The sequence below is a fragment of the Leptodactylus fuscus genome, chromosome 7 (genome assembly GCF_031893055.1).
Source record: "Leptodactylus fuscus isolate aLepFus1 chromosome 7, aLepFus1.hap2, whole genome shotgun sequence".
Lineage (NCBI taxonomy): Eukaryota > Metazoa > Chordata > Amphibia > Anura > Leptodactylidae > Leptodactylus > Leptodactylus fuscus.
In genome coordinates, this window is record NC_134271.1 from 28,921,061 (window position 1) to 28,948,815 (window position 27,755).

The following is a 27,755-nucleotide window of genomic DNA, read 5'->3' on the forward strand; positions in this document are numbered from 1 at the left end:
GGGCGCTTTAACCAACCAAGCCACAGTGCCAAGGAAAGAAAGCGCTGGATCTCCTGTTTACTAGTCAGGCGCTTGAAACGACCAAGCCACAGCGCCCTGCGAATAAACCGCCGCCGGGAAGCCTGCCAAACGGCATCTCTAATGGATGACTCCAATTTCTGCGCGCCTGTATTATTTGACGCAGCCCTTACAGCGTTTGCCTTTTTATCCCATCCTCGCCAGGAGGACCCATGTGGACAATAGAAGTCCCCCCTCCCCTTCCCTTCACGCCCCCCAAACATCCGCAGTGAGTTTCACGGGGTTGCCTTTGCAAAAGCTAAGAGACCTTCACTTCTATTCCATACTCGGCAGCAACATTTAATAATAGGAAGTCCCTGCGAGTCGTGACATTTAAGAAATCAAATCTTTTTGGGAAAGGCGCTGCTTGAAACCGCACGGACAAATTGGCAGAATGCCACAGCAGTTGGACGCATGTGGAGGGCTAGAGATTTGTGGTGGCGTGGCTGATTGAGCCAGCGCAGCATGCATCCAGATCTGTCTTGCTTTCACGGCATATTTAAGGAATAGACTGATTGAAGGAATGCCAGGTAAGTACAGACATGAGTAAGAACTATTGATGACTAGAGACATTTTGGCATTTAAACCCTTGGCGTGGGTTTATCTCTGGTAGACTTTCCACTAGAAAGACATTATATACCGTAGGAGGTGAGATAAGGCCCAGTGGGCCAATGAACGACGCTACACGAGGTTGAGTGGAAACGCAGCCCAAGGCTCCTCAAAATTCTTTTGGGGATGTTGGGAATCGGCTGCCGCCAGGACGAGGTGGCTGAGTGGTTAAGGCGATGGACTGCTAATCCATTGTGCTCTGCATGCATGGGTTCGAAACCCATCCTCGTCGATTCTTTCTGACGTTTCCCACTTGGAAACTTGCTTTGCTGAGCCTCTTTTGTCTGCCAGCGGATGCCGAGAGCACGGACATTCGCAATCACCATTCAAGAGGGGCCGTTGGCAAACTCTGCAATGACGTCTGGATGGATGGTGTGGCCGATGAAGGGGGGCACTAGGAAGTCACCTCTCTTTTCATTTGTCTGGCTTGATGCCATCCTATATCCTCTAAAGAAGGTGGTGGCAGAGTTCCTCCTTTTCCCGCCATTAGCCAATACACATTCTTTATCCTGCCATGGGTCTATCTTTGGGCTGTGGGAAAGGCAAGTTCGATGTCAAACGCCTCCTTATCATTTTGCGTGAAAAGCTTAAAATAGGGAAGGTAGGCACTGCTGAGATTCGAACTCAGGATCTCCTGTTTACTAGACAGGCGCTTTAACCAACTAAGCCACAGCGCCACTTGAGGAAGCCGACGGGTGCCCGGGTTACAATACGGGCGCTTTAACCAACCAAGCCACAGTGCCACGGAAAGAAAGCGCTGGATCTCCTGTTTACTAGACAGGCGCTTGAAACGACCAAGCCACAGCGCCCTGCGAATAAACCGCCGCCGGGAAGCCTGCCAAACGGCATCTCTAATGGATGACTCCAATTTCTGCACGCCTGTATTATTTGACGCAGCCCTTACAGCGTTTGCCTTTTTATCCCATCCTCGCCAGGAGGACCCATGTGGACAATAGAAGTCCCCCCTCCCCTTCCCTTCACGCCCCCCAAACATCCGCAGTGAGTTTCACGGGGTTGCCTTTGCAAAAGCTAAGAGACCTTCACTTCTATTCCATACTCGGCAGCAACATTTAATAATAGGAAGTCCCTGCGAGTCGTGACATTTAAGAAATCAAATCTTTTTGGGAAAGGCGCTGCTTGAAACCGCACGGACAAATTGGCAGAATGCCACAGCAGTTGGACGCATGTGGAGGGCTAGAGATTTGTGGTGGCGTGGCTGATTGAGCCAGCGCAGCATGCATCCAGATCTGTCTTGCTTTCACGGCATATTTAAGGAATAGACTGATTGAAGGAATGCCAGGGAAGTACAGACATGAGTAAGAACTATTGATGACTAGAGACATTTTGGCATTTAAACCCTTGGCGTGGGTTTATCTCTGGTAGACTTTCCACTAGAAAGACATTATATACCGTAGGAGGTGAGATAAGGCCCACTGGGCCAATGAACGACGCTACACGAGGTTGAGTGGAAACGCAGCCCAAGGCTCCTCAAAATTCTTTTGGGGATGTTGGGAATCGGCCGCCGCCAGGACGAGGTGGCCGAGTGGTTAAGGCGATGGACTGCTAATCCATTGTGCTCTGCATGCATGGGTTCGAATCCCATCCTCGTCGATTCTTTCTGACGTTTCCCACTTGGAAACTTGCTTTGCTGAGCCTCTTTTGTCTGCCAGCGGATGCCCAGAGCACGGACATTCGCAATCACCATTCAAGAAGGGCCGTTGGCAAACTCTGCAATGACGTCTGGATGGATGGTGTGGCCGATGAAGGGGGGCACTAGGAAGTCACCTCTCTTTTCATTTGTCTGGCTTGATGCCATCCTATATCCTCTAAAGAAGGTGGTGGCAGAGTTCCTCCTTTTCCCGCCATTAGCCAATACACATTCTTTATCCCGCCATGGGTCTATCTTTGGGCTGTGGGAAAGGCAAGTTCGATGTCAAACGCCTCCTTATCATTTTGCGTGAAAAGCTGAAAATAGGGAAGGTAGGCACTGCTGAGATTCGAACTCAGGATCTCCTGTTTACTAGACAGGCGCTTTAACCAACTAAGCCGCAGCGCCACATGAGGAAGCCGCCGGGTGCCCGGGTTATAATATGGGCGCTTTAACCAACCAAGCCACAGTGCCACGGAAAGAAAGCGCTGGATCTCCTGTTTACTAGACAGGCGCTTGAAACGACCAAGCCACAGCGCCCTGCGAATAAACCGCCGCCGGGAAGCCTGCCAAACGGCATCTCTAATGGATGACTCCAATTTCTGCGCGCCTGTATTATTTGACGCAGCCCTTACAGCGTTTGCCTTTTTATCCCATCCTCGCCAGGAGGACCCATGTGGACAATAGAAGTCCCCCCTCCCCTTCCCTTCACGCCCCCCAAACATCCGCAGTGAGTTTCACGGGGTTGCCTTTGCAAAAGCTAAGAGACCTTCACTTCTATTCCATACTCGGCAGCAACATTTAATAATAGGAAGTCCCTGCGAGTCGTGACATTTAAGAAATCAAATCTTTTTGGGAAAGGCGCTGCTTGAAACCGCACGGACAAATTGGCAGAATGCCACAGCAGTTGGACGCATGTGGAGGGCTAGAGATTTGTGGTGGCGTGGCTGATTGAGCCAGCGCAGCATGCATCCAGATCTGTCTTGCTTTCACGGCATATTTAAGGAATAGACTGATTGAAGGAATGCCAGGGAAGTACAGACATGAGTAAGAACTATTGATGACTAGAGACATTTTGGCATTTAAACCCTTGGCGTGGGTTTATCTCTGGTAGACTTTCCACTAGAAAGACATTATATACCGTAGGAGGTGAGATAAGGCCCACTGGGCCAATGAACGACGCTACACGAGGTTGAGTGGAAACGCAGCCCAAGGCTCCTCAAAATTCTTTTGGGGATGTTGGGAATCGGCCGCCGCCAGGACGAGGTGGCCGAGTGGTTAAGGCGATGGACTGCTAATCCATTGTGCTCTGCATGCATGGGTTCGAATCCCATCCTCGTCGATTCTTTCTGACGTTTCCCACTTGGAAACTTGCTTTGCTGAGCCTCTTTTGTCTGCCAGCGGATGCCCAGAGCACGGACATTCGCAATCACCATTCAAGAAGGGCCGTTGGCAAACTCTGCAATGACGTCTGGATGGATGGTGTGGCCGATGAAGGGGGGCACTAGGAAGTCACCTCTCTTTTCATTTGTCTGGCTTGATGCCATCCTATATCCTCTAAAGAAGGTGGTGGCAGAGTTCCTCCTTTTCCCGCCATTAGCCAATACACATTCTTTATCCCGCCATGGGTCTATCTTTGGGCTGTGGGAAAGGCAAGTTCGATGTCAAACGCCTCCTTATCATTTTGCGTGAAAAGCTGAAAATAGGGAAGGTAGGCACTGCTGAGATTCGAACTCAGGATCTCCTGTTTACTAGACAGGCGCTTTAACCAACTAAGCCACAGCGCCACATGAGGAAGCCGCCGGGTGCCCGGGTTACAATACGGGCGCTTTAACCAACCAAGCCACAGTGCCACGGAAAGAAAGCGCTGGATTTCCTGTTTACTAGACAGGCGCTTGAAACGACCAAGCCACAGCGCCCTGCGAATAAACCGCCGCCGGGAAGCCTGCCAAACGGCATCTCTAATGGATGACTCCAATTTCTGCGCGCCTGTATTATTTGACGCAGCCCTTACAGCGTTTGCCTTTTTATCCCATCCTCGCCAGGAGGACCCATGTGGACAATAGAAGTCCCCCCTCCCCTTCCCTTCACGCCCCCCAAACATCCGCAGTGAGTTTCACGGGGTTGCCTTTGCAAAAGCTAAGAGACCTTCACTTCTATTCCATACTCGGCAGCAACATTTAATAATAGGAAGTCCCTGCGAGTCGTGACATTTAAGAAATCAAATCTTTTTGGGAAAGGCGCTGCTTGAAACCGCACGGACAAATTGGCAGAATGCCACAGCAGTTGGACGCATGTGGAGGGCTAGAGATTTGTGGTGGCGTGGCTGATTGAGCCAGCGCAGCATGCATCCAGATCTGTCTTGCTTTCACGGCATATTTAAGGAATAGACTGATTGAAGGAATGCCAGGGAAGTACAGACATGAGTAAGAACTATTGATGACTAGAGACATTTTGGCATTTAAACCCTTGGCGTGTGTTTATCTCTGGTAGACTTTCCATTAGAAAGACATTATATACCGTAGGAGGTGAGATAAGGCCCACTGGGCCAATGAACGACGCTACACGAGGTTGAGTGGAAACGCAGCCCAAGGCTCCTCAAAATTCTTTTGGGGATGTTGGGAATCGGCCGCCGCCAGGACAAGGTGGCCGAGTGGTTAAGGCGATGGACTGCTAATCCATTGTCCTCTGCATGCATGGGTTCGAATCCCATCCTCGTCGATTCTTTCTGACGTTTCCCACTTGGAAACTTGCTTTGCTGAGCCTCTTTTGTCTGCCAGCGGATGCCCAGAGCACGGACATTCGCAATCACCATTCAAGAAGGGCCGTTGGCAAACTCTGCAATGACGTCTGGATGGATGGTGTGGCCGATGAAGGGGGGCACTAGGAAGTCACCTCTCTTTTCATTTGTCTGGCTTGATGCCATCCTATATCCTCTAAAGAAGGTGGTGGCAGAGTTCCTCCTTTTCCCGCCATTAGCCAATACACATTCTTTATCCCGCCATGGGTCTATCTTTGGGCTGTGGGAAAGGCAAGTTCGATGTCAAACGCCTCCTTATCATTTTGCGTGAAAAGCTGAAAATAGGGAAGGTAGGCACTGCTGAGATTCGAACTCAGGATCTCCTGTTTACTAGACAGGCGCTTTAACCAACTAAGCCACAGCGCCACATGAGGAAGCCGCCGGGTGCCCGGGTTACAATATGGGCGCTTTAACCAACCAAGCCACAGTGCCACGGAAAGAAAGCGCTGGATCTCCTGTTTACTAGACAGGCGCTTGAAACGACCAAGCCACAGCGCCCTGCGAATAAACCGCCGCCGGGAAGCCTGCCAAACGGCATCTCTAATGGATGACTCCAATTTCTGCGCGCCTGTATTATTTGACGCAGCCCTTACAGCGTTTGCCTTTTTATCCCATCCTCGCCAGGAGGACCCATGTGGACAATAGAAGTCCCCCCTCCCCTTCCCTTCACGCCCCCCAAACATCCGCAGTGAGTTTCACGGGGTTGCCTTTGCAAAAGCTAAGAGACCTTCACTTCTATTCCATACTCGGCAGCAACATTTAATAATAGGAAGTCCCTGCGAGTCGTGACATTTAAGAAATCAAATCTTTTTGGGAAAGGCGCTGCTTGAAACCGCACGGACAAATTGGCAGAATGCCACAGCAGTTGGACGCATGTGGAGGGCTAGAGATTTGTGGTGGCGTGGCTGATTGAGCCAGCGCAGCATGCATCCAGATCTGTCTTGCTTTCACGGCATATTTAAGGAATAGACTGATTGAAGGAATGCCAGGGAAGTACAGACATGAGTAAGAACTATTGATGACTAGAGACATTTTGGCATTTAAACCCTTGGCGTTTGTTTATCTCTGGTAGACTTTCCACTAGAAAGACATTATATACCGTAGGAGGTGAGATAAGGCCCACTGGGCCAATGAACGACGCTACACGAGGTTGAGTGGAAACGCAGCCCAAGGCTCCTCAAAATTCTTTTGGGGATGTTGGGAATCGGCCGCCGCCAGGACGAGGTGGCCGAGTGGTTAAGGCGATGGACTGCTAATCCATTGTGCTCTGCATGCATGGGTTCGAATCCCATCCTCGTCGATTCTTTCTGACGTTTCCCACTTGGAAACTTGCTTTGCTGAGCCTATTTTGTCTGCCAGCGGATGCCCAGAGCACGGACATTCGCAATCACCATTCAAGAAGGGCCGTTGGCAAACTCTGCAATGACGTCTCTATGGATGGTGTGGCCGATGAAGGGGGGCACTAGGAAGTCACCTCTCTTTTCATTTGTCTGGCTTGATGCCATCCTATATCCTCTAAAGAAGGTGGTGGCAGAGTTCCTCCTTTTCCCGCCATTAGCCAATACACATTCTTTATCCCGCCATGGGTCTATCTTTGTGCTGTGGGAAAGGCAAGTTTGATGTCAAACGCCTCCTTATCATTTTGCGTGAAAAGCTGAAAATAGGGAAGGTAGGCACTGCTGAGATTCGAACTCAGGATCTCCAGTTTACTAGAAAGGCGCTTTAACCAACTAAGCCACAGCGCCACATGAGGAAGCCGCCGGGTGCCCGGGTTACAATACGGGCGCTTTAACCAACCAAGCCACAGTGCCACGGAAAGAAAGCGCTGGATCTCCTGTTTACTAGTCAGGCGCTTGAAACGACCAAGCCACAGCGCCCTGCGAATAAACCGCCGCCGGGAAGCCTGCCAAACGGCATCTCTAATGGATGACTCCAATTTCTGCGCGCCTGTATTATTTGACGCAGCCTTTACAGCGTTTGCCTTTTTATCCCATCCTCGCCAGGAGGACCCATGTGGACAATAGAAGTCCCCCCTCCCCTTCCCTTCACGCCCCCCAAACATCCGCAGTGAGTTTCACGGGGTTGCCTTTGCAAAAGCTAAGAGACCTTCACTTCTATTCCATACTCGGCAGCAACATTTAATAATAGGAAGTCCCTGCGAGTCGTGACATTTAAGAAATCAAATCTTTTTGGGAAAGGCGCTGCTTGAAACCGCACGGACAAATTGGCAGAATGCCACAGCAGTTGGACGCATGTGGAGGGCTAGAGATTTGTGGTGGCGTGGCTGATTGAGCCAGCGCAGCATGCATCCAGATCTGTCTTGCTTTCACGGCATATTTAAGGAATAGACTGATTGAAGGAATGCCAGGTAAGTACAGACATGAGTAAGAACTATTGATGACTAGAGACATTTTGGCATTTAAACCCTTGGCGTGGGTTTATCTCTGGTAGACTTTCCACTAGAAAGACATTATATACCGTAGGAGGTGAGATAAGGCCCAGTGGGCCAATGAACGACGCTACACGAGGTTGAGTGGAAACGCAGCCCAAGGCTCCTCAAAATTCTTTTGGGGATGTTGGGAATCGGCCGCCGCCAGGATGAGGTGGCCGAGTGGTTAAGGCGATGGACTGCTACTCCATTGTGCTCTGCATGCATGGGTTCGAATCCCATCCTCGTCGATTCTTTCTGACGTTTCCCACTTGGAAACTTGCTTTGCTGAGCCTCTTTTGTCTGCCAGCGGATGCCCAGAGCACGGACATTCGCAATCACCATTCAAGAAGGGCCGTTGGCAAACTCTGCAATGACGTCTGGATGGATGGTGTGGCCGATGAAGGGGGGCACTAGGAAGTCACCTCTCTTTTCATTTGTCTGGCTTGATGCCATCCTATATCCTCTAAAGAAGGTGGTGGCAGAGTTCCTCCTTTTCCCGCCATTAGCCAATACACATTCTTTATCCCGCCATGGGTCTATCTTTGGGCTGTGGGAAAGGCAAGTTCGATGTCAAACGCCTCCTTATCATTTTGCGTGAAAAGCTGAAAATAGGGAAGGTAGGCACTGCTGAGATTCGAACTCAGGATCTCCTGTTTACTAGACAGGCGCTTTAACCAACTAAGCCACAGCGCCACATGAGGAAGCCGCCGGGTGCCCGGGTTACAATACGGGAGCTTTAACCAACCAAGCCACAGTGCCACGGAAAGAAAGCGCTGGATCTCCTGTTTACTAGTCAGGCGCTTGAAACGACCAAGCCACAGCGCCCTGCGAATAAACCGCCGCCGGGAAGCCTGCCAAACGGCATCTCTAATGGATGACTCCAATTTCTGCGCGCCTGTATTATTTGACGCAGCCCTTACAGCGTTTGCCTTTTTATCCCATCCTCGCCAGGAGGACCCATGTGGACAATAGAAGTCCCCCCTCCCCTTCCCTTCACGCCCCCCAAACATCCGCAGTGAGTTTCACGGGGTTGCCTTTGCAAAAGCTAAGAGACCTTCACTTCTATTCCATACTCGGCAGCAACATTTAATAATAGGAAGTCCCTGCGAGTCGTGACATTTAAGAAATCAAATCTTTTTGGGAAAGGCGCTGCTTGAAACCGCACGGACAAATTGGCAGAATGCCACAGCAGTTGGACGCATGTGGAGGGCTAGAGATTTGTGGTGGCGTGGCTGATTGAGCCAGCGCAGCATGCATCCAGATCTGTCTTGCTTTCACGGCATATTTAAGGAATAGACTGATTGAAGGAATGCCAGGGAAGTACAGACATGAGTAAGAACTATTGATGACTAGAGACATTTTGGCATTTAAACCCTTGGCGTGGGTTTATCTCTGGTAGACTTTCCACTAGAAAGACATTATATACCGTAGGAGGTGAGATAAGGCCCACTGGGCCAATGAACGACGCTACACGAGGTTGAGTGGAAACGCAGCCCAAGGCTCCTCAAAATTCTTTTGGGGATGTTGGGAATCGGCCGCCGGCAGGACGAGGTGGCCGAGTGGTTAAGGCGATGGACTGCTAATCCATTGTGCTCTGCATGCATGGGTTCGAATCCCATCCTCGTCGATTCTTTCTGACGTTTCCCACTTGGAAACTTGCTTTGCTGAGCCTCTTTTGTCTGCCAGCGGATGCCCAGAGCACGGACATTCGCAATCACCATTCAAGAAGGGCCGTTGGCAAACTCTGCAATGACGTCTGGATGGATGGTGTGGCCGATGAAGGGGGGCACTAGGAAGTCACCTCTCTTTTCATTTGTCTGGCTTGATGCCATCCTATATCCTCTAAAGAAGGTGGTGGCAGAGTTCCTCCTTTTCCCGCCATTAGCCAATACACATTCTTTATCCCGCCATGGGTCTATCTTTGGGCTGTGGGAAAGGCAAGTTCGATGTCAAACGCCTCCTTATCATTTTGCGTGAAAAGCTGAAAATAGGGAAGGTAGGCACTGCTGAGATTCGAACTCAGGATCTCCTGTTTACTAGACAGGCGCTTTAACCAACTAAGCCACAGCGCCACATGAGGAAGCCGCAGGGTGCCCGGGTTATAATATGGGCGCTTTAACCAACCAAGCCACAGTGCCACGGAAAGAAAGCGCTGGATCTCCTGTTTACTAGACAGGCGCTTGAAACGACCAAGCCACAGCGCCCTGCGAATAAACCGCCGCCGGGAAGCCTGCCAAACGGCATCTCTAATGGATGACTCCAATTTCTGCGCGCCTGTATTATTTGACGCAGCCCTTACAGCGTTTGCCTTTTTATCCCATCCTCGCCAGGAGGACCCATGTGGACAATAGAAGTCCCCCCTCCCCTTCCCTTCACGCCCCCCAAACATCCGCAGTGAGTTTCACGGGGTTGCCTTTGCAAAAGCTAAGAGACCTTCACTTCTATTCCATACTCGGCAGCAACATTTAATAATAGGAAGTCCCTGCGAGTCGTGACATTTAAGAAATCAAATCTTTTTGGGAAAGGCGCTGCTTGAAACCGCACGGACAAATTGGCAGAATGCCACAGCAGTTGGACGCATGTGGAGGGCTAGAGATTTGTGGTGGCGTGGCTGATTGAGCCAGCGCAGCATGCATCCAGATCTGTCTTGCTTTCACGGCATATTTAAGGAATAGACTGATTGAAGGAATGCCAGGGAAGTACAGACATGAGTAAGAACTATTGATGACTAGAGACATTTTGGCATTTAAACCCTTGGCGTGGGTTTATCTCTGGTAGACTTTCCACTAGAAAGACATTATATACCGTAGGAGGTGAGATAAGGCCCAGTGGGCCAATGAACGACGCTACACGAGGTTGAGTGGAAACGCAGCCCAAGGCTCCTCAAAATTCTTTTGGGGATGTTGGGTATCGGCCGCCGCCAGGACGAGGTGGCCGAGTGGTTAAGGCGATGGACTGCTAATCCATTGTGCTCTGCATGCATGGGTTCGAATCCCATCCTCGTCGATTCTTTCTGACGTTTCCCACTTGGAAACTTGCTTTGCTGAGCCTCTTTTGTCTGCCAGCGGATGCCCAGAGCACGGACATTCGCAATCACCATTCAAGAAGGGCCGTTGGCAAACTCTGCAATGACGTCTGGATGGATGGTGTGGCCGATGAAGGGGGGCACTAGGAAGTCACCTCTCTTTTCATTTGTCTGGCTTGATGCCATCCTATATCCTCTAAAGAAGGTGGTGGCAGAGTTCCTCCTTTTCCCGCCATTAGCCAATACACATTCTTTATCCCGCCATGGGTCTATCTTTGGGCTGTGGGAAAGGCAAGTTCGATGTCAAACGCCTCCTTATCATTTTGCGTGAAAAGCTGAAAATAGGGAAGGTAGGCACTGCTGAGATTCGAACTCAGGATCTCCTGTTTACTAGACAGGCGCTTTAACCAACTAAGCCACAGCGCCACATGAGGAAGCCGCAGGGTGCCCGGGTTATAATATGGGCGCTTTAACCAACCAAGCCACAGTGCCACGGAAAGAAAGCGCTGGATCTCCTGTTTACTAGACAGGCGCTTGAAACGACCAAGCCACAGCGCCCTGCGAATAAACCGCCGCCGGGAAGCCTGCCAAACGGCATCTCTAATGGATGACTCCAATTTCTGCGCGCCTGTATTATTTGACGCAGCCCTTACAGCGTTTGCCTTTTTATCCCATCCTCGCCAGGAGGACCCATGTGGACAATAGAAGTCCCCCCTCCCCTTCCCTTCACGCCCCCCAAACATCCGCAGTGAGTTTCACGGGGTTGCCTTTGCAAAAGCTAAGAGACCTTCACTTCTATTCCATACTCGGCAGCAACATTTAATAATAGGAAGTCCCTGCGAGTCGTGACATTTAAGAAATCAAATCTTTTTGGGAAAGGCGCTGCTTGAAACCGCACGGACAAATTGGCAGAATGCCACAGCAGTTGGACGCATGTGGAGGGCTAGAGATTTGTGGTGGCGTGGCTGATTGAGCCAGCGCAGCATGCATCCAGATCTGTCTTGCTTTCACGGCATATTTAAGGAATAGACTGATTGAAGGAATGCCAGGGAAGTACAGACATGAGTAAGAACTATTGATGACTAGAGACATTTTGGCATTTAAACCCTTGGCGTGGGTTTATCTCTGGTAGACTTTCCACTAGAAAGACATTATATACCGTAGGAGGTGAGATAAGGCCCAGTGGGCCAATGAACGACGCTACACGAGGTTGAGTGGAAACGCAGCCCAAGGCTCCTCAAAATTCTTTTGGGGATGTTGGGTATCGGCCGCCGCCAGGACGAGGTGGCCGAGTGGTTAAGGCGATGGACTGCTAATCCATTGTGCTCTGCATGCATGGGTTCGAATCCCATCCTCGTCGATTCTTTCTGACGTTTCCCACTTGGAAACTTGCTTTGCTGAGCCTCTTTTGTCTGCCAGCGGATGCCCAGAGCACGGACATTCGCAATCACCATTCAAGAAGGGCCGTTGGCAAACTCTGCAATGACGTCTGGATGGATGGTGTGGCCGATGAAGGGGGGCACTAGGAAGTCACCTCTCTTTTCATTTGTCTGGCTTGATGCCATCCTATATCCTCTAAAGAAGGTGGTGGCAGAGTTCCTCCTTTTCCCGCCATTAGCCAATACACATTCTTTATCCCGCCATGGGTCTATCTTTGGGCTGTGGGAAAGGCAAGTTCGATGTCAAACGCCTCCTTATCATTTTGCGTGAAAAGCTGAAAATAGGGAAGGTAGGCACTGCTGAGATTCGAACTCAGGATCTCCTGTTTACTAGACAGGCGCTTTAACCAACTAAGCCACAGCGCCACATGAGGAAACCGCCGGGTGCCCGGGTTACAATACGGGCGCTTTAACCAACCAAGCCACAGTGCCACGGAAAGAAAGTGCTGGATCTCCTGTTTACTAGACAGGCGCTTGAAACGACCAAGCCACAGCGCCCTGCGAATAAACCGCCGCCGGAAAGCCTGCCAAACGGCATCTCTAATGGATGACTCCAATTTCTGCGCGCCTGTATTATTTGACGCAGCCCTTACAGCGTTTGCCTTTTTATCCCATCCTCGCCAGGAGGACCCATGTGGACAATAGAAGTCCCCCCTCCCCTTCCCTTCACGCCCCCCAAACATCCGCAGTGAGTTTCACGGGGTTGCCTTTGCAAAAGCTAAGAGACCTTCACTTCTATTCCATACTCGGCAGCAACATTTAATAATAGGAAGTCCCTGCGAGTCGTGACATTTAAGAAATCAAATCTTTTTGAGAAAGGCGCTGCTTGAAACCGCACGGACAAATTGGCAGAATGCCACAGCAGTTGGACGCATGTGGAGGGCTAGAGATTTGTGGTGGCGTGGCTGATTGAGCCAGCGCAGCATGCATCCAGATCTGTCTTGCTTTCACGGCATATTTAAGGAATAGACTGATTGAAGGAATGCCAGGGAAGTACAGACATGAGTAAGAACTATTGATGACTAGAGACATTTTGGCATTTAAACCCTTGGCGTGTGTTTATCTCTGGTAGACTTTCCACTAGAAAGACATTATATACCGTAGGAGGTGAGATAAGGCCCAGTGGGCCAATGAACGACGCTACACGAGGTTGAGTGGAAACGCAGCCCAAGGCTCCTCAAAATTCTTTTGGGGATGTTGGGAATCGGCCGCCGCCAGGACGAGGTGGCCGAGTGGTTAAGGCGATGGACTGCTAATCCATTGTGCTCTGCATGCATGGGTTCGAATCCCATCCTCGTCGATTCTTTCTGACGTTTCCCACTTGGAAACTTGCTTTGCTGAGCCTCTTTTGTCTGCCAGCGGATGCCCAGAGCACGGACATTCGCAATCACCATTCAAGAAGGGCCGTTGGCAAACTCTGCAATGACGTCTGGATGGATGGTGTGGCCGATGAAGGGGGGCACTAGGAAGTCACCTCTCTTTTCATTTGTCTGGCTTGATGCCATCCTATATCCTCTAAAGAAGGTGGTGGCAGAGTTCCTCCTTTTCCCGCCATTAGCCAATACACATTCTTTATCCCGCCATGGGTCTATCTTTGGGCTGTGGGAAAGGCAAGTTCGATGTCAAACGCCTCCTTATCATTTTGCGTGAAAAGCTGAAAATAGGGAAGGTAGGCACTGCTGAGATTCGAACTCAGGATCTCCTGTTTACTAGACAGGCGCTTTAACCAACTAAGCCACAGCGCCACATGAGGAAGCCGCCGGGTGCCCGGGTTACAATATGGGCGCTTTAACCAACCAAGCCACAGTGCCACGGAAAGAAAGCGCTGGATCTCCTGTTTACTAGACAGGCGCTTGAAACGACCAAGCCACAGCGCCCTGCGAATAAACCGCCGCCGGGAAGCCTGCCAAACGGCATCTCTAATGGATGACTCCAATTTCTGCGCGCCTGTATTATTTGACGCAGCCCTTACAGCGTTTGCCTTTTTATCCCATCCTCGCCAGGAGGACCCATGTGGACAATAGAAGTCCCCCCTCCATTTCCCTTAACGCCCCCCAAACATCCGCAGTGAGTTTCACGGGGTTGCCTTTGCAAAAGCTAAGAGACCTTCACTTCTATTCCATACTCGGCAGCAACATTTAATAATAGGAAGTCCCTGCGAGTCGTGACATTTAAGAAATCAAATCTTTTTGGGAAAGGCGCTGCTTGAAACCGCACGGACAAATTGGCAGAATGCCACAGCAGTTGGACGCATGTGGAGGGCTAGAGATTTGTGGTGGCGTGGCTGATTGAGCCAGCGCAGCATGCATCCAGATCTGTCTTGCTTTCACGGCATATTTAAGGAATAGACTGATTGAAGGAATGCCAGGGAAGTACAGACATGAGTAAGAACTATTGATGACTAGAGACATTTTGGCATTTAAACCCTTGGCGTGGGTTTATCTCTGGTAGACTTTCCACTAGAAAGACATTATATACCGTAGGAGGTGAGATAAGGCCCAGTGGGCCAATGAACGATGCTACACGAGGTTGAGTGGAAACGCAGCCCAAGGCTCCTCAAAATTCTTTTGGGGATGTTGGGAATCGGCCGCCGCCAGGAAGAGGTGGCCGAGTGGTTAAGGCGATGGACTGCTAATCCATTGTGCTCTGCATGCATGGGTTCGAATCCCATCCTCGTCGATTCTTTCTGACGTTTCCCACTTGGAAACTTGCTTTGCTGAGCCTATTTTGTCTGCCAGCGGATGCCCAGAGCACGGACATTCGCAATCACCATTCAAGAAGGGCCGTTGGCAAACTCTGCAATGACGTCTCTATGGATGGTGTGGCCGATGAAGGGGGGCACTAGGAAGTCACCTCTCTTTTCATTTGTCTGGCTTGATGCCATCCTATATCCTCTAAAGAAGGTGGTGGCAGAGTTCCTCCTTTTCCCGCCATTAGCCAATACACATTCTTTATCCCGCCATGGGTCTATCTTTGTGCTGTGGGAAAGGCAAGTTTGATGTCAAACGCCTCCTTATCATTTTGCGTGAAAAGCTGAAAATAGGGAAGGTAGGCACTGCTGAGATTCGAACTCAGGATCTCCAGTTTACTAGAAAGGCGCTTTAACCAAGTAAGCCACAGCGCCACATGAGGAAGCCGCCGGGTGCCCGGGTTACAATACGGGCGCTTTAACCAACCAAGCCACAGTGCCACGGAAAGAAAGCGCTGGATCTCCTGTTTACTAGTCAGGCGCTTGAAACGACCAAGCCACAGCGCCCTGCGAATAAACCGCCGCCGGGAAGCCTGCCAAACGGCATCTCTAATGGATGACTCCAATTTCTGCGCGCCTGTATTATTTGACGCAGCCCTTACAGCGTTTGCCTTTTTATCCCATCCTCGCCAGGAGGACCCATGTGGACAATAGAAGTCCCCCCTCCCCTTCCCTTCACGCCCCCCAAACATCCGCAGTGAGTTTCACGGGGTTGCCTTTGCAAAAGCTAAGAGACCTTCACTTCTATTCCATACTCGGCAGCAACATTTAATAATAGGAAGTCCCTGCGAGTCGTGACATTTAAGAAATCAAATCTTTTTGGGAAAGGCGCTGCTTGAAACCGCACGGACAAATTGGCAGAATGCCACAGCAGTTGGACGCATGTGGAGGGCTAGAGATTTGTGGTGGCGTGGCTGATTGAGCCAGCGCAGCATGCATCCAGATCTGTCTTGCTTTCACGGCATATTTAAGGAATAGACTGATTGAAGGAATGCCAGGTAAGTACAGACATGAGTAAGAACTATTGATGACTAGAGACATTTTGGCATTTAAACCCTTGGCGTGGGTTTATCTCTGGTAGACTTTCCACTAGAAAGACATTATATACCGTAGGAGGTGAGATAAGGCCCACTGGGCCAATGAACGACGCTACACGAGGTTGAGTGGAAACGCAGCCCAAGGCTCCTCAAAATTCTTTTGGGGATGTTGGGAATCGGCCGCCGCCAGGATGAGGTGGCCGAGTGGTTAAGGCGATGGACTGCTACTCCATTGTGCTCTGCATGCATGGGTTCGAATCCCATCCTCGTCGATTCTTTCTGACGTTTCCCACTTGGAAACTTGCTTTGCTGAGCCTCTTTTGTCTGCCAGCGGATGCCCAGAGCACGGACATTCGCAATCACCATTCAAGAAGGGCCGTTGGCAAACTCTGCAATGACGTCTGGATGGATGGTGTGGCCGATGAAGGGGGGCACTAGGAAGTCACCTCTCTTTTCATTTGTCTGGCTTGATGCCATCCTATATCCTCTAAAGAAGGTGGTGGCAGAGTTCCTCCTTTTCCCGCCATTAGCCAATACACATTCTTTATCCCGCCATGGGTCTATCTGTGGGCTGTGGGAAAGGCAAGTTCGATGTCAAACGCCTCCTTATCATTTTGCGTGAAAAGCTGAAAATAGGGAAGGTAGGCACTGCTGAGATTCGAACTCAGGATCTCCTGTTTACTAGACAGGCGCTTTAACCAACTAAGCCACAGCGCCACATGAGGAAGCCGCCGGGTGCCCGGGTTACAATACGGGCGCTTTAACCAACCAAGCCACAGTGCCAAGGAAAGAAAGCGCTGGATCTCCTGTTTACTAGTCAGGCGCTTGAAACGACCAAGCCACAGCGCCCTGCGAATAAACCGCCGCCGGGAAGCCTGCCAAACGGCATCTCTAATGGATGACTCCAATTTCTGCGCGCCTGTATTATTTGACGCAGCCCTTACAGCGTTTGCCTTTTTATCCCATCCTCGCCAGGAGGACCCATGTGGACAATAGAAGTCCCCCCTCCCCTTCCCTTCACGCCCCCCAAACATCCGCAGTGAGTTTCACGGGGTTGCCTTTGCAAAAGCTAAGAGACCTTCACTTCTATTCCATACTCGGCAGCAACATTTAATAATAGGAAGTCCCTGCGAGTCGTGACATTTAAGAAATCAAATCTTTTTGGGAAAGGCGCTGCTTGAAACCGCACGGACAAATTGGCAGAATGCCACAGCAGTTGGACGCATGTGGAGGGCTAGAGATTTGTGGTGGCGTGGCTGATTGAGCCAGCGCAGCATGCATCCAGATCTGTCTTGCTTTCACGGCATATTTAAGGAATAGACTGATTGAAGGAATGCCAGGTAAGTACAGACATGAGTAAGAACTATTGATGACTAGAGACATTTTGGCATTTAAACCCTTGGCGTGGGTTTATCTCTGGTAGACTTTCCACTAGAAAGACATTATATACCGTAGGAGGTGAGATAAGGCCCAGTGGGCCAATGAACGACGCTACACGAGGTTGAGTGGAAACGCAGCCCAAGGCTCCTCAAAATTCTTTTGGGGATGTTGGGAATCGGCTGCCGCCAGGACGAGGTGGCTGAGTGGTTAAGGCGATGGACTGCTAATCCATTGTGCTCTGCATGCATGGGTTCGAATCCCATCCTCGTCGATTCTTTCTGACGTTTCCCACTTGGAAACTTGCTTTGCTGAGCCTCTTTTGTCTGCCAGCGGATGCCGAGAGCACGGACATTCGCAATCACCATTCAAGAGGGGCCGTTGGCAAACTCTGCAATGACGTCTGGATGGATGGTGTGGCCGATGAAGGGGGGCACTAGGAAGTCACCTCTCTTTTCATTTGTCTGGCTTGATGCCATCCTATATCCTCTAAAGAAGGTGGTGGCAGAGTTCCTCCTTTTCCCGCCATTAGCCAATACACATTCTTTATCCTGCCATGGGTCTATCTTTGGGCTGTGGGAAAGGCAAGTTCGATGTCAAACGCCTCCTTATCATTTTGCGTGAAAAGCTTAAAATAGGGAAGGTAGGCACTGCTGAGATTCGAACTCAGGATCTCCTGTTTACTAGACAGGCGCTTTAACCAACTAAGCCACAGCGCCACTTGAGGAAGCCGACGGGTGCCCGGGTTACAATACGGGCGCTTTAACCAACCAAGCCACAGTGCCACGGAAAGAAAGCGCTGGATCTCCTGTTTACTAGACAGGCGCTTGAAACGACCAAGCCACAGCGCCCTGCGAATAAACCGCCGCCGGGAAGCCTGCCAAACGGCATCTCTAATGGATGACTCCAATTTCTGCACGCCTGTATTATTTGACGCAGCCCTTACAGCGTTTGCCTTTTTATCCCATCCTCGCCAGGAGGACCCATGTGGACAATAGAAGTCCCCCCTCCCCTTCCCTTCACGCCCCCCAAACATCCGCAGTGAGTTTCACGGGGTTGCCTTTGCAAAAGCTAAGAGACCTTCACTTCTATTCCATACTCGGCAGCAACATTTAATAATAGGAAGTCCCTGCGAGTCGTGACATTTAAGAAATCAAATCTTTTTGGGAAAGGCGCTGCTTGAAACCGCACGGACAAATTGGCAGAATGCCACAGCAGTTGGACGCATGTGGAGGGCTAGAGATTTGTGGTGGCGTGGCTGATTGAGCCAGCGCAGCATGCATCCAGATCTGTCTTGCTTTCACGGCATATTTAAGGAATAGACTGATTGAAGGAATGCCAGGGAAGTACAGACATGAGTAAGAACTATTGATGACTAGAGACATTTTGGCATTTAAACCCTTGGCGTGGGTTTATCTCTGGTAGACTTTCCACTAGAAAGACATTATATACCGTAGGAGGTGAGATAAGGCCCACTGGGCCAATGAACGACGCTACACGAGGTTGAGTGGAAACGCAGCCCAAGGCTCCTCAAAATTCTTTTGGGGATGTTGGGAATCGGCCGCCGCCAGGACGAGGTGGCCGAGTGGTTAAGGCGATGGACTGCTAATCCATTGTGCTCTGCATGCATGGGTTCGAATCCCATCCTCGTCGATTCTTTCTGACGTTTCCCACTTGGAAACTTGCTTTGCTGAGCCTCTTTTGTCTGCCAGCGGATGCCCAGAGCACGGACATTCGCAATCACCATTCAAGAAGGGCCGTTGGCAAACTCTGCAATGACGTCTGGATGGATGGTGTGGCCGATGAAGGGGGGCACTAGGAAGTCACCTCTCTTTTCATTTGTCTGGCTTGATGCCATCCTATATCCTCTAAAGAAGGTGGTGGCAGAGTTCCTCCTTTTCCCGCCATTAGCCAATACACATTCTTTATCCCGCCATGGGTCTATCTTTGGGCTGTGGGAAAGGCAAGTTCGATGTCAAACGCCTCCTTATCATTTTGCGTGAAAAGCTGAAAATAGGGAAGGTAGGCACTGCTGAGATTCGAACTCAGGATCTCCTGTTTACTAGACAGGCGCTTTAACCAACTAAGCCGCAGCGCCACATGAGGAAGCCGCCGGGTGCCCGGGTTATAATATGGGCGCTTTAACCAACCAAGCCACAGTGCCACGGAAAGAAAGCGCTGGATCTCCTGTTTACTAGACAGGCGCTTGAAACGACCAAGCCACAGCGCCCTGCGAATAAACCGCCGCCGGGAAGCCTGCCAAACGGCATCTCTAATGGATGACTCCAATTTCTGCGCGCCTGTATTATTTGACGCAGCCCTTACAGCGTTTGCCTTTTTATCCCATCCTCGCCAGGAGGACCCATGTGGACAATAGAAGTCCCCCCTCCCCTTCCCTTCACGCCCCCCAAACATCCGCAGTGAGTTTCACGGGGTTGCCTTTGCAAAAGCTAAGAGACCTTCACTTCTATTCCATACTCGGCAGCAACATTTAATAATAGGAAGTCCCTGCGAGTCGTGACATTTAAGAAATCAAATCTTTTTGGGAAAGGCGCTGCTTGAAACCGCACGGACAAATTGGCAGAATGCCACAGCAGTTGGACGCATGTGGAGGGCTAGAGATTTGTGGTGGCGTGGCTGATTGAGCCAGCGCAGCATGCATCCAGATCTGTCTTGCTTTCACGGCATATTTAAGGAATAGACTGATTGAAGGAATGCCAGGGAAGTACAGACATGAGTAAGAACTATTGATGACTAGAGACATTTTGGCATTTAAACCCTTGGCGTGTGTTTATCTCTGGTAGACTTTCCATTAGAAAGACATTATATACCGTAGGAGGTGAGATAAGGCCCACTGGGCCAATGAACGACGCTACACGAGGTTGAGTGGAAACGCAGCCCAAGGCTCCTCAAAATTCTTTTGGGGATGTTGGGAATCGGCCGCCGCCAGGACAAGGTGGCCGAGTGGTTAAGGCGATGGACTGCTAATCCATTGTCCTCTGCATGCATGGGTTCGAATCCCATCCTCGTCGATTCTTTCTGACGTTTCCCACTTGGAAACTTGCTTTGCTGAGCCTCTTTTGTCTGCCAGCGGATGCCCAGAGCACGGACATTCGCAATCACCATTCAAGAAGGGCCGTTGGCAAACTCTGCAATGACGTCTGGATGGATGGTGTGGCCGATGAAGGGGGGCACTAGGAAGTCACCTCTCTTTTCATTTGTCTGGCTTGATGCCATCCTATATCCTCTAAAGAAGGTGGTGGCAGAGTTCCTCCTTTTCCCGCCATTAGCCAATACACATTCTTTATCCCGCCATGGGTCTATCTTTGGGCTGTGGGAAAGGCAAGTTCGATGTCAAACGCCTCCTTATCATTTTGCGTGAAAAGCTGAAAATAGGGAAGGTAGGCACTGCTGAGATTCGAACTCAGGATCTCCTGTTTACTAGACAGGCGCTTTAACCAACTAAGCCACAGCGCCACATGAGGAAGCCGCCGGGTGCCCGGGTTACAATATGGGCGCTTTAACCAACCAAGCCACAGTGCCACGGAAAGAAAGCGCTGGATCTCCTGTTTACTAGACAGGCGCTTGAAACGACCAAGCCACAGCGCCCTGCGAATAAACCGCCGCCGGGAAGCCTGCCAAACGGCATCTCTAATGGATGACTCCAATTTCTGCGCGCCTGTATTATTTGACGCAGCCCTTACAGCGTTTGCCTTTTTATCCCATCCTCGCCAGGAGGACCCATGTGGACAATAGAAGTCCCCCCTCCCCTTCCCTTCACGCCCCCCAAACATCCGCAGTGAGTTTCACGGGGTTGCCTTTGCAAAAGCTAAGAGACCTTCACTTCTATTCCATACTCGGCAGCAACATTTAATAATAGGAAGTCCCTGCGAGTCGTGACATTTAAGAAATCAAATCTTTTTGGGAAAGGCGCTGCTTGAAACCGCACGGACAAATTGGCAGAATGCCACAGCAGTTGGACGCATGTGGAGGGCTAGAGATTTGTGGTGGCGTGGCTGATTGAGCCAGCGCAGCATGCATCCAGATCTGTCTTGCTTTCACGGCATATTTAAGGAATAGACTGATTGAAGGAATGCCAGGGAAGTACAGACATGAGTAAGAACTATTGATGACTAGAGACATTTTGGCATTTAAACCCTTGGCGTGGGTTTATCTCTGGTAGACTTTCCACTAGAAAGACATTATATACCGTAGGAGGTGAGATAAGGCCCAGTGGGCCAATGAACGACGCTACACGAGGTTGAGTGGAAACGCAGCCCAAGGCTCCTCAAAATTCTTTTGGGGATGTTGGGAATCGGCCGCCGCCAGGACGAGGTGGCCGAGTGGTTAAGGCGATGGACTGCTAATCCATTGTGCTCTGCATGCATGGGTTCGAATCCCATCCTCGTCGATTCTTTCTGACGTTTCCCACTTGGAAACTTGCTTTGCTGAGCCTCTTTTGTCTGCCAGCGGATGCCCAGAGCACGGACATTCGCAATCACCATTCAAGAAGGGCCGTTGGCAAACTCTGCAATGACGTCTGGATGGATGGTGTGGCCGATGAAGGGGGGCACTAGGAAGTCACCTCTCTTTTCATTTGTCTGGCTTGATGCCATCCTATATCCTCTAAAGAAGGTGGTGGCAGAGTTCCTCCTTTTCCCGCCATTAGCCAATACACATTCTTTATCCCGCCATGGGTCTATCTTTGGGCTGTGGGAAAGGCAAGTTCGATGTCAAACGCCTCCTTATCATTTTGCGTGAAAAGCTGAAAATAGGGAAGGTAGGCACTGCTGAGATTCGAACTCAGGATCTCCTGTTTACTAGACAGGCGCTTTAACCAACTAAGCCACAGCGCCACATGAGGAAACCGCCGGGTGCCCGGGTTACAATACGGGAGCTTTAACCAACCAAGCCACAGTGCCACGGAAAGAAAGTGCTGGATCTCCTGTTTACTAGACAGGCGCTTGAAACGACCAAGCCACAGCGCCCTGCGAATAAACCGCCGCCGGGAAGCCTGCCAAACGGCATCTCTAATGGATGACTCCAATTTCTGCGCGCCTGTATTATTTGACGCAGCCCTTACAGCGTTTGCCTTTTTATCCCATCCTCGCCAGGAGGACCCATGTGGACAATAGAAGTCCCCCCTCCCCTTCCCTTCACGCCCCCCAAACATCCGCAGTGAGTTTCACGGGGTTGCCTTTGCAAAAGCTAAGAGACCTTCACTTCTATTCCATACTCGGCAGCAACATTTAATAATAGGAAGTCCCTGCGAGTCGTGACATTTAAGAAATCAAATCTTTTTGGGAAAGGCGCTGCTTGAAACCGCACGGACAAATTGGCAGAATGCCACAGCAGTTGGACGCATGTGGAGGGCTAGAGATTTGTGGTGGCGTGGCTGATTGAGCCAGCGCAGCATGCATCCAGATCTGTCTTGCTTTCACGGCATATTTAAGGAATAGACTGATTGAAGGAATGCCAGGGAAGTACAGACATGAGTAAGAACTATTGATGACTAGAGACATTTTGGCATTTAAACCCTTGGCGTGTGTTTATCTCTGGTAGACTTTCCACTAGAAAGACATTATATACCGTAGGAGGTGAGATAAGGCCCACTGGGCCAATGAACGACGCTACACGAGGTTGAGTGGAAACGCAGCCCAAGGCTCCTCAAAATTCTTTTGGGGATGTTGGGAATCGGCCGCCGCCAGGACGAGGTGGCCGAGTGGTTAAGGCGATGGACTGCTAATCCATTGTGCTCTGCATGCATGGGTTCGAATCCCATCCTCGTCGATTCTTTCTGACGTTTCCCACTTGGAAACTTGCTTTGCTGAGCCTCTTTTGTCTGCCAGCGGATGCCCAGAGCACGGACATTCGCAATCACCATTCAAGAAGGGCCGTTGGCAAACTCTGCAATGACGTCTGGATGGATGGTGTGGCCGATGAAGGGGGGCACTAGGAAGTCACCTCTCTTTTCATTTGTCTGGCTTGATGCCATCCTATATCCTCTAAAGAAGGTGGTGGCAGAGTTCCTCCTTTTCCCGCCATTAGCCAATACACATTCTTTATCCCGCCATGGGTCTATCTTTGGGCTGTGGGAAAGGCAAGTTCGATGTCAAACGCCTCCTTATCATTTTGCGTGAAAAGCTGAAAATAGGGAAGGTAGGCACTGCTGAGATTCGAACTCAGGATCTCCTGTTTACTAGACAGGCGCTTTAACCAACTAAGCCACAGCGCCACATGAGGAAGCCGCCGGGTGCCCGGGTTACAATATGGGCGCTTTAACCAACCAAGCCACAGTGCCACGGAAAGAAAGCGCTGGATCTCCTGTTTACTAGACAGGCGCTTGAAACGACCAAGCCACAGCGCCCTGCGAATAAACCGCCGCCGGGAAGCCTGCCAAACGGCATCTCTAATGGATGACTCCAATTTCTGCGCGCCTGTATTATTTGACGCAGCCCTTACAGCGTTTGCCTTTTTATCCCATCCTCGCCAGGAGGACCCATGTGGACAATAGAAGTCCCCCCTCCATTTCCCTTAACGCCCCCCAAACATCCGCAGTGAGTTTCACGGGGTTGCCTTTGCAAAAGCTAAGAGACCTTCACTTCTATTCCATACTCGGCAGCAACATTTAATAATAGGAAGTCCCTGCGAGTCGTGACATTTAAGAAATCAAATCTTTTTGGGAAAGGCGCTGCTTGAAACCGCACGGACAAATTGGCAGAATGCCACAGCAGTTGGACGCATGTGGAGGGCTAGAGATTTGTGGTGGCGTGGCTGATTGAGCCAGCGCAGCATGCATCCAGATCTGTCTTGCTTTCACGGCATATTTAAGGAATAGACTGATTGAAGGAATGCCAGGGAAGTACAGACATGAGTAAGAACTATTGATGACTAGAGACATTTTGGCATTTAAACCCTTGGCGTGGGTTTATCTCTGGTAGACTTTCCACTAGAAAGACATTATATACCGTAGGAGGTGAGATAAGGCCCAGTGGGCCAATGAACGATGCTACACGAGGTTGAGTGGAAACGCAGCCCAAGGCTCCTCAAAATTCTTTTGGGGATGTTGGGAATCGGCCGCCGCCAGGAAGAGGTGGCCGAGTGGTTAAGGCGATGGACTGCTAATCCATTGTGCTCTGCATGCATGGGTTCGAATCCCATCCTCGTCGATTCTTTCTGACGTTTCCCACTTGGAAACTTGCTTTGCTGAGCCTATTTTGTCTGCCAGCGGATGCCCAGAGCACGGACATTCGCAATCACCATTCAAGAAGGGCCGTTGGCAAACTCTGCAATGACGTCTCTATGGATGGTGTGGCCGATGAAGGGGGGCACTAGGAAGTCACCTCTCTTTTCATTTGTCTGGCTTGATGCCATCCTATATCCTCTAAAGAAGGTGGTGGCAGAGTTCCTCCTTTTCCCGCCATTAGCCAATACACATTCTTTATCCCGCCATGGGTCTATCTTTGTGCTGTGGGAAAGGCAAGTTTGATGTCAAACGCCTCCTTATCATTTTGCGTGAAAAGCTGAAAATAGGGAAGGTAGGCACTGCTGAGATTCGAACTCAGGATCTCCAGTTTACTAGAAAGGCGCTTTAACCAAGTAAGCCACAGCGCCACATGAGGAAGCCGCCGGGTGCCCGGGTTACAATACGGGCGCTTTAACCAACCAAGCCACAGTGCCACGGAAAGAAAGCGCTGGATCTCCTGTTTACTAGTCAGGCGCTTGAAACGACCAAGCCACAGCGCCCTGCGAATAAACCGCCGCCGGGAAGCCTGCCAAACGGCATCTCTAATGGATGACTCCAATTTCTGCGCGCCTGTATTATTTGACGCAGCCTTTACAGCGTTTGCCTTTTTATCCCATCCTCGCCAGGAGGACCCATGTGGACAATAGAAGTCCCCCCTCCCCTTCCCTTCACGCCCCCCAAACATCCGCAGTGAGTTTCACGGGGTTGCCTTTGCAAAAGCTAAGAGACCTTCACTTCTATTCCATACTCGGCAGCAACATTTAATAATAGGAAGTCCCTGCGAGTCGTGACATTTAAGAAATCAAATCTTTTTGGGAAAGGCGCTGCTTGAAACCGCACGGACAAATTGGCAGAATGCCACAGCAGTTGGACGCATGTGGAGGGCTAGAGATTTGTGGTGGCGTGGCTGATTGAGCCAGCGCAGCATGCATCCAGATCTGTCTTGCTTTCACGGCATATTTAAGGAATAGACTGATTGAAGGAATGCCAGGTAAGTACAGACATGAGTAAGAACTATTGATGACTAGAGACATTTTGGCATTTAAACCCTTGGCGTGGGTTTATCTCTGGTAGACTTTCCACTAGAAAGACATTATATACCGTAGGAGGTGAGATAAGGCCCACTGGGCCAATGAACGACGCTACACGAGGTTGAGTGGAAACGCAGCCCAAGGCTCCTCAAAATTCTTTTGGGGATGTTGGGAATCGGCCGCCGCCAGGATGAGGTGGCCGAGTGGTTAAGGCGATGGACTGCTACTCCATTGTGCTCTGCATGCATGGGTTCGAATCCCATCCTCGTCGATTCTTTCTGACGTTTCCCACTTGGAAACTTGCTTTGCTGAGCCTCTTTTGTCTGCCAGCGGATGCCCAGAGCACGGACATTCGCAATCACCATTCAAGAAGGGCCGTTGGCAAACTCTGCAATGACGTCTGGATGGATGGTGTGGCCGATGAAGGGGGGCACTAGGAAGTCACCTCTCTTTTCATTTGTCTGGCTTGATGCCATCCTATATCCTCTAAAGAAGGTGGTGGCAGAGTTCCTCCTTTTCCCGCCATTAGCCAATACACATTCTTTATCCCGCCATGGGTCTATCTTTGGGCTGTGGGAAAGGCAAGTTCGATGTCAAACGCCTCCTTATCATTTTGCGTGAAAAGCTGAAAATAGGGAAGGTAGGCACTGCTGAGATTCGAACTCAGGATCTCCTGTTTACTAGACAGGCGCTTTAACCAACTAAGCCACAGCGCCACATGAGGAAGCCGCCGGGTGCCCGGGTTACAATACGGGAGCTTTAACCAACCAAGCCACAGTGCCACGGAAAGAAAGCGCTGGATCTCCTGTTTACTAGTCAGGCGCTTGAAACGACCAAGCCACAGCGCCCTGCGAATAAACCGCCGCCGGGAAGCCTGCCAAACGGCATCTCTAATGGATGACTCCAATTTCTGCGCGCCTGTATTATTTGACGCAGCCCTTACAGCGTTTGCCTTTTTATCCCATCCTCGCCAGGAGGACCCATGTGGACAATAGAAGTCCCCCCTCCCCTTCCCTTCACGCCCCCCAAACATCCGCAGTGAGTTTCACGGGGTTGCCTTTGCAAAAGCTAAGAGACCTTCACTTCTATTCCATACTCGGCAGCAACATTTAATAATAGGAAGTCCCTGCGAGTCGTGACATTTAAGAAATCAAATCTTTTTGGGAAAGGCGCTGCTTGAAACCGCACGGACAAATTGGCAGAATGCCACAGCAGTTGGACGCATGTGGAGGGCTAGAGATTTGTGGTGGCGTGGCTGATTGAGCCAGCGCAGCATGCATCCAGATCTGTCTTGCTTTCACGGCATATTTAAGGAATAGACTGATTGAAGGAATGCCAGGGAAGTACAGACATGAGTAAGAACTATTGATGACTAGAGACATTTTGGCATTTAAACCCTTGGCGTGGGTTTATCTCTGGTAGACTTTCCACTAGAAAGACATTATATACCGTAGGAGGTGAGATAAGGCCCACTGGGCCAATGAACGACGCTACACGAGGTTGAGTGGAAACGCAGCCCAAGGCTCCTCAAAATTCTTTTGGGGATGTTGGGAATCGGCCGCCGGCAGGACGAGGTGGCCGAGTGGTTAAGGCGATGGACTGCTAATCCATTGTGCTCTGCATGCATGGGTTCGAATCCCATCCTCGTCGATTCTTTCTGACGTTTCCCACTTGGAAACTTGCTTTGCTGAGCCTCTTTTGTCTGCCAGCGGATGCCCAGAGCACGGACATTCGCAATCACCATTCAAGAAGGGCCGTTGGCAAACTCTGCAATGACGTCTGGATGGATGGTGTGGCCGATGAAGGGGGGCACTAGGAAGTCACCTCTCTTTTCATTTGTCTGGCTTGATGCCATCCTATATCCTCTAAAGAAGGTGGTGGCAGAGTTCCTCCTTTTCCCGCCATTAGCCAATACACATTCTTTATCCCGCCATGGGTCTATCTTTGGGCTGTGGGAAAGGCAAGTTCGATGTCAAACGCCTCCTTATCATTTTGCGTGAAAAGCTGAAAATAGGGAAGGTAGGCACTGCTGAGATTCGAACTCAGGATCTCCTGTTTACTAGACAGGCGCTTTAACCAACTAAGCCACAGCGCCACATGAGGAAGCCGCAGGGTGCCCGGGTTATAATATGGGCGCTTTAACCAACCAAGCCACAGTGCCACGGAAAGAAAGCGCTGGATCTCCTGTTTACTAGACAGGCGCTTGAAACGACCAAGCCACAGCGCCCTGCGAATAAACCGCCGCCGGGAAGCCTGCCAAACGGCATCTCTAATGGATGACTCCAATTTCTGCGCGCCTGTATTAT

General features: G+C 50.5%; 35 non-coding genes across 35 annotated transcripts; 18 read left to right on the plus strand and 17 right to left on the minus strand.

The window, feature by feature from the left end:
* Positions 1 to 816: 816 nt before the first annotated feature.
* On the plus strand, positions 817 to 898 carry TRNAS-GCU (transfer RNA serine (anticodon GCU)). The gene has a single exon. It is a non-coding gene; the product is annotated as a tRNA-Ser (tRNA).
* A 371-nt stretch (positions 899 to 1,269) lies between these two features.
* Positions 1,270 to 1,343, minus strand: TRNAT-AGU (transfer RNA threonine (anticodon AGU)). Its single transcript has one exon. It is a non-coding gene; the product is annotated as a tRNA-Thr (tRNA).
* Positions 1,344 to 2,195: 852 nt separating this feature from the next.
* Positions 2,196 to 2,277, plus strand: TRNAS-GCU (transfer RNA serine (anticodon GCU)). The gene has a single exon. It is a non-coding gene; the product is annotated as a tRNA-Ser (tRNA).
* Positions 2,278 to 2,648: 371 nt separating this feature from the next.
* On the minus strand, positions 2,649 to 2,722 carry TRNAT-AGU (transfer RNA threonine (anticodon AGU)). Its single transcript has one exon. It is a non-coding gene; the product is annotated as a tRNA-Thr (tRNA).
* Positions 2,723 to 3,574: 852 nt separating this feature from the next.
* TRNAS-GCU (transfer RNA serine (anticodon GCU)) lies at positions 3,575 to 3,656 on the plus strand. Its single transcript has one exon. It is a non-coding gene; the product is annotated as a tRNA-Ser (tRNA).
* A 371-nt stretch (positions 3,657 to 4,027) lies between these two features.
* Positions 4,028 to 4,101, minus strand: TRNAT-AGU (transfer RNA threonine (anticodon AGU)). The gene has a single exon. It is a non-coding gene; the product is annotated as a tRNA-Thr (tRNA).
* An 852-nt stretch (positions 4,102 to 4,953) lies between these two features.
* On the plus strand, positions 4,954 to 5,035 carry TRNAS-GCU (transfer RNA serine (anticodon GCU)). The gene has a single exon. It is a non-coding gene; the product is annotated as a tRNA-Ser (tRNA).
* A 371-nt stretch (positions 5,036 to 5,406) lies between these two features.
* On the minus strand, positions 5,407 to 5,480 carry TRNAT-AGU (transfer RNA threonine (anticodon AGU)). Its single transcript has one exon. It is a non-coding gene; the product is annotated as a tRNA-Thr (tRNA).
* Positions 5,481 to 6,332: 852 nt separating this feature from the next.
* On the plus strand, positions 6,333 to 6,414 carry TRNAS-GCU (transfer RNA serine (anticodon GCU)). Its single transcript has one exon. It is a non-coding gene; the product is annotated as a tRNA-Ser (tRNA).
* A 1,297-nt stretch (positions 6,415 to 7,711) lies between these two features.
* On the plus strand, positions 7,712 to 7,793 carry TRNAS-GCU (transfer RNA serine (anticodon GCU)). The gene has a single exon. It is a non-coding gene; the product is annotated as a tRNA-Ser (tRNA).
* Positions 7,794 to 8,164: 371 nt separating this feature from the next.
* On the minus strand, positions 8,165 to 8,238 carry TRNAT-AGU (transfer RNA threonine (anticodon AGU)). Its single transcript has one exon. It is a non-coding gene; the product is annotated as a tRNA-Thr (tRNA).
* Positions 8,239 to 9,090: 852 nt separating this feature from the next.
* TRNAS-GCU (transfer RNA serine (anticodon GCU)) lies at positions 9,091 to 9,172 on the plus strand. The gene has a single exon. It is a non-coding gene; the product is annotated as a tRNA-Ser (tRNA).
* A 371-nt stretch (positions 9,173 to 9,543) lies between these two features.
* TRNAT-AGU (transfer RNA threonine (anticodon AGU)) lies at positions 9,544 to 9,617 on the minus strand. Its single transcript has one exon. It is a non-coding gene; the product is annotated as a tRNA-Thr (tRNA).
* An 852-nt stretch (positions 9,618 to 10,469) lies between these two features.
* TRNAS-GCU (transfer RNA serine (anticodon GCU)) lies at positions 10,470 to 10,551 on the plus strand. Its single transcript has one exon. It is a non-coding gene; the product is annotated as a tRNA-Ser (tRNA).
* A 371-nt stretch (positions 10,552 to 10,922) lies between these two features.
* On the minus strand, positions 10,923 to 10,996 carry TRNAT-AGU (transfer RNA threonine (anticodon AGU)). The gene has a single exon. It is a non-coding gene; the product is annotated as a tRNA-Thr (tRNA).
* Positions 10,997 to 11,848: 852 nt separating this feature from the next.
* Positions 11,849 to 11,930, plus strand: TRNAS-GCU (transfer RNA serine (anticodon GCU)). The gene has a single exon. It is a non-coding gene; the product is annotated as a tRNA-Ser (tRNA).
* A 371-nt stretch (positions 11,931 to 12,301) lies between these two features.
* Positions 12,302 to 12,375, minus strand: TRNAT-AGU (transfer RNA threonine (anticodon AGU)). Its single transcript has one exon. It is a non-coding gene; the product is annotated as a tRNA-Thr (tRNA).
* An 852-nt stretch (positions 12,376 to 13,227) lies between these two features.
* Positions 13,228 to 13,309, plus strand: TRNAS-GCU (transfer RNA serine (anticodon GCU)). Its single transcript has one exon. It is a non-coding gene; the product is annotated as a tRNA-Ser (tRNA).
* A 371-nt stretch (positions 13,310 to 13,680) lies between these two features.
* On the minus strand, positions 13,681 to 13,754 carry TRNAT-AGU (transfer RNA threonine (anticodon AGU)). Its single transcript has one exon. It is a non-coding gene; the product is annotated as a tRNA-Thr (tRNA).
* Positions 13,755 to 15,985: 2,231 nt separating this feature from the next.
* Positions 15,986 to 16,067, plus strand: TRNAS-GCU (transfer RNA serine (anticodon GCU)). The gene has a single exon. It is a non-coding gene; the product is annotated as a tRNA-Ser (tRNA).
* Positions 16,068 to 16,438: 371 nt separating this feature from the next.
* TRNAT-AGU (transfer RNA threonine (anticodon AGU)) lies at positions 16,439 to 16,512 on the minus strand. The gene has a single exon. It is a non-coding gene; the product is annotated as a tRNA-Thr (tRNA).
* An 852-nt stretch (positions 16,513 to 17,364) lies between these two features.
* TRNAS-GCU (transfer RNA serine (anticodon GCU)) lies at positions 17,365 to 17,446 on the plus strand. Its single transcript has one exon. It is a non-coding gene; the product is annotated as a tRNA-Ser (tRNA).
* A 371-nt stretch (positions 17,447 to 17,817) lies between these two features.
* On the minus strand, positions 17,818 to 17,891 carry TRNAT-AGU (transfer RNA threonine (anticodon AGU)). The gene has a single exon. It is a non-coding gene; the product is annotated as a tRNA-Thr (tRNA).
* An 852-nt stretch (positions 17,892 to 18,743) lies between these two features.
* Positions 18,744 to 18,825, plus strand: TRNAS-GCU (transfer RNA serine (anticodon GCU)). The gene has a single exon. It is a non-coding gene; the product is annotated as a tRNA-Ser (tRNA).
* Positions 18,826 to 19,196: 371 nt separating this feature from the next.
* On the minus strand, positions 19,197 to 19,270 carry TRNAT-AGU (transfer RNA threonine (anticodon AGU)). The gene has a single exon. It is a non-coding gene; the product is annotated as a tRNA-Thr (tRNA).
* An 852-nt stretch (positions 19,271 to 20,122) lies between these two features.
* On the plus strand, positions 20,123 to 20,204 carry TRNAS-GCU (transfer RNA serine (anticodon GCU)). The gene has a single exon. It is a non-coding gene; the product is annotated as a tRNA-Ser (tRNA).
* Positions 20,205 to 20,575: 371 nt separating this feature from the next.
* On the minus strand, positions 20,576 to 20,649 carry TRNAT-AGU (transfer RNA threonine (anticodon AGU)). The gene has a single exon. It is a non-coding gene; the product is annotated as a tRNA-Thr (tRNA).
* Positions 20,650 to 21,501: 852 nt separating this feature from the next.
* Positions 21,502 to 21,583, plus strand: TRNAS-GCU (transfer RNA serine (anticodon GCU)). The gene has a single exon. It is a non-coding gene; the product is annotated as a tRNA-Ser (tRNA).
* A 371-nt stretch (positions 21,584 to 21,954) lies between these two features.
* On the minus strand, positions 21,955 to 22,028 carry TRNAT-AGU (transfer RNA threonine (anticodon AGU)). Its single transcript has one exon. It is a non-coding gene; the product is annotated as a tRNA-Thr (tRNA).
* Positions 22,029 to 22,880: 852 nt separating this feature from the next.
* Positions 22,881 to 22,962, plus strand: TRNAS-GCU (transfer RNA serine (anticodon GCU)). The gene has a single exon. It is a non-coding gene; the product is annotated as a tRNA-Ser (tRNA).
* Positions 22,963 to 23,333: 371 nt separating this feature from the next.
* TRNAT-AGU (transfer RNA threonine (anticodon AGU)) lies at positions 23,334 to 23,407 on the minus strand. Its single transcript has one exon. It is a non-coding gene; the product is annotated as a tRNA-Thr (tRNA).
* Positions 23,408 to 25,638: 2,231 nt separating this feature from the next.
* TRNAS-GCU (transfer RNA serine (anticodon GCU)) lies at positions 25,639 to 25,720 on the plus strand. Its single transcript has one exon. It is a non-coding gene; the product is annotated as a tRNA-Ser (tRNA).
* A 371-nt stretch (positions 25,721 to 26,091) lies between these two features.
* TRNAT-AGU (transfer RNA threonine (anticodon AGU)) lies at positions 26,092 to 26,165 on the minus strand. The gene has a single exon. It is a non-coding gene; the product is annotated as a tRNA-Thr (tRNA).
* Positions 26,166 to 27,017: 852 nt separating this feature from the next.
* Positions 27,018 to 27,099, plus strand: TRNAS-GCU (transfer RNA serine (anticodon GCU)). The gene has a single exon. It is a non-coding gene; the product is annotated as a tRNA-Ser (tRNA).
* Positions 27,100 to 27,470: 371 nt separating this feature from the next.
* On the minus strand, positions 27,471 to 27,544 carry TRNAT-AGU (transfer RNA threonine (anticodon AGU)). Its single transcript has one exon. It is a non-coding gene; the product is annotated as a tRNA-Thr (tRNA).
* Between the last annotated feature and the right edge of the window lie 211 nt (positions 27,545 to 27,755).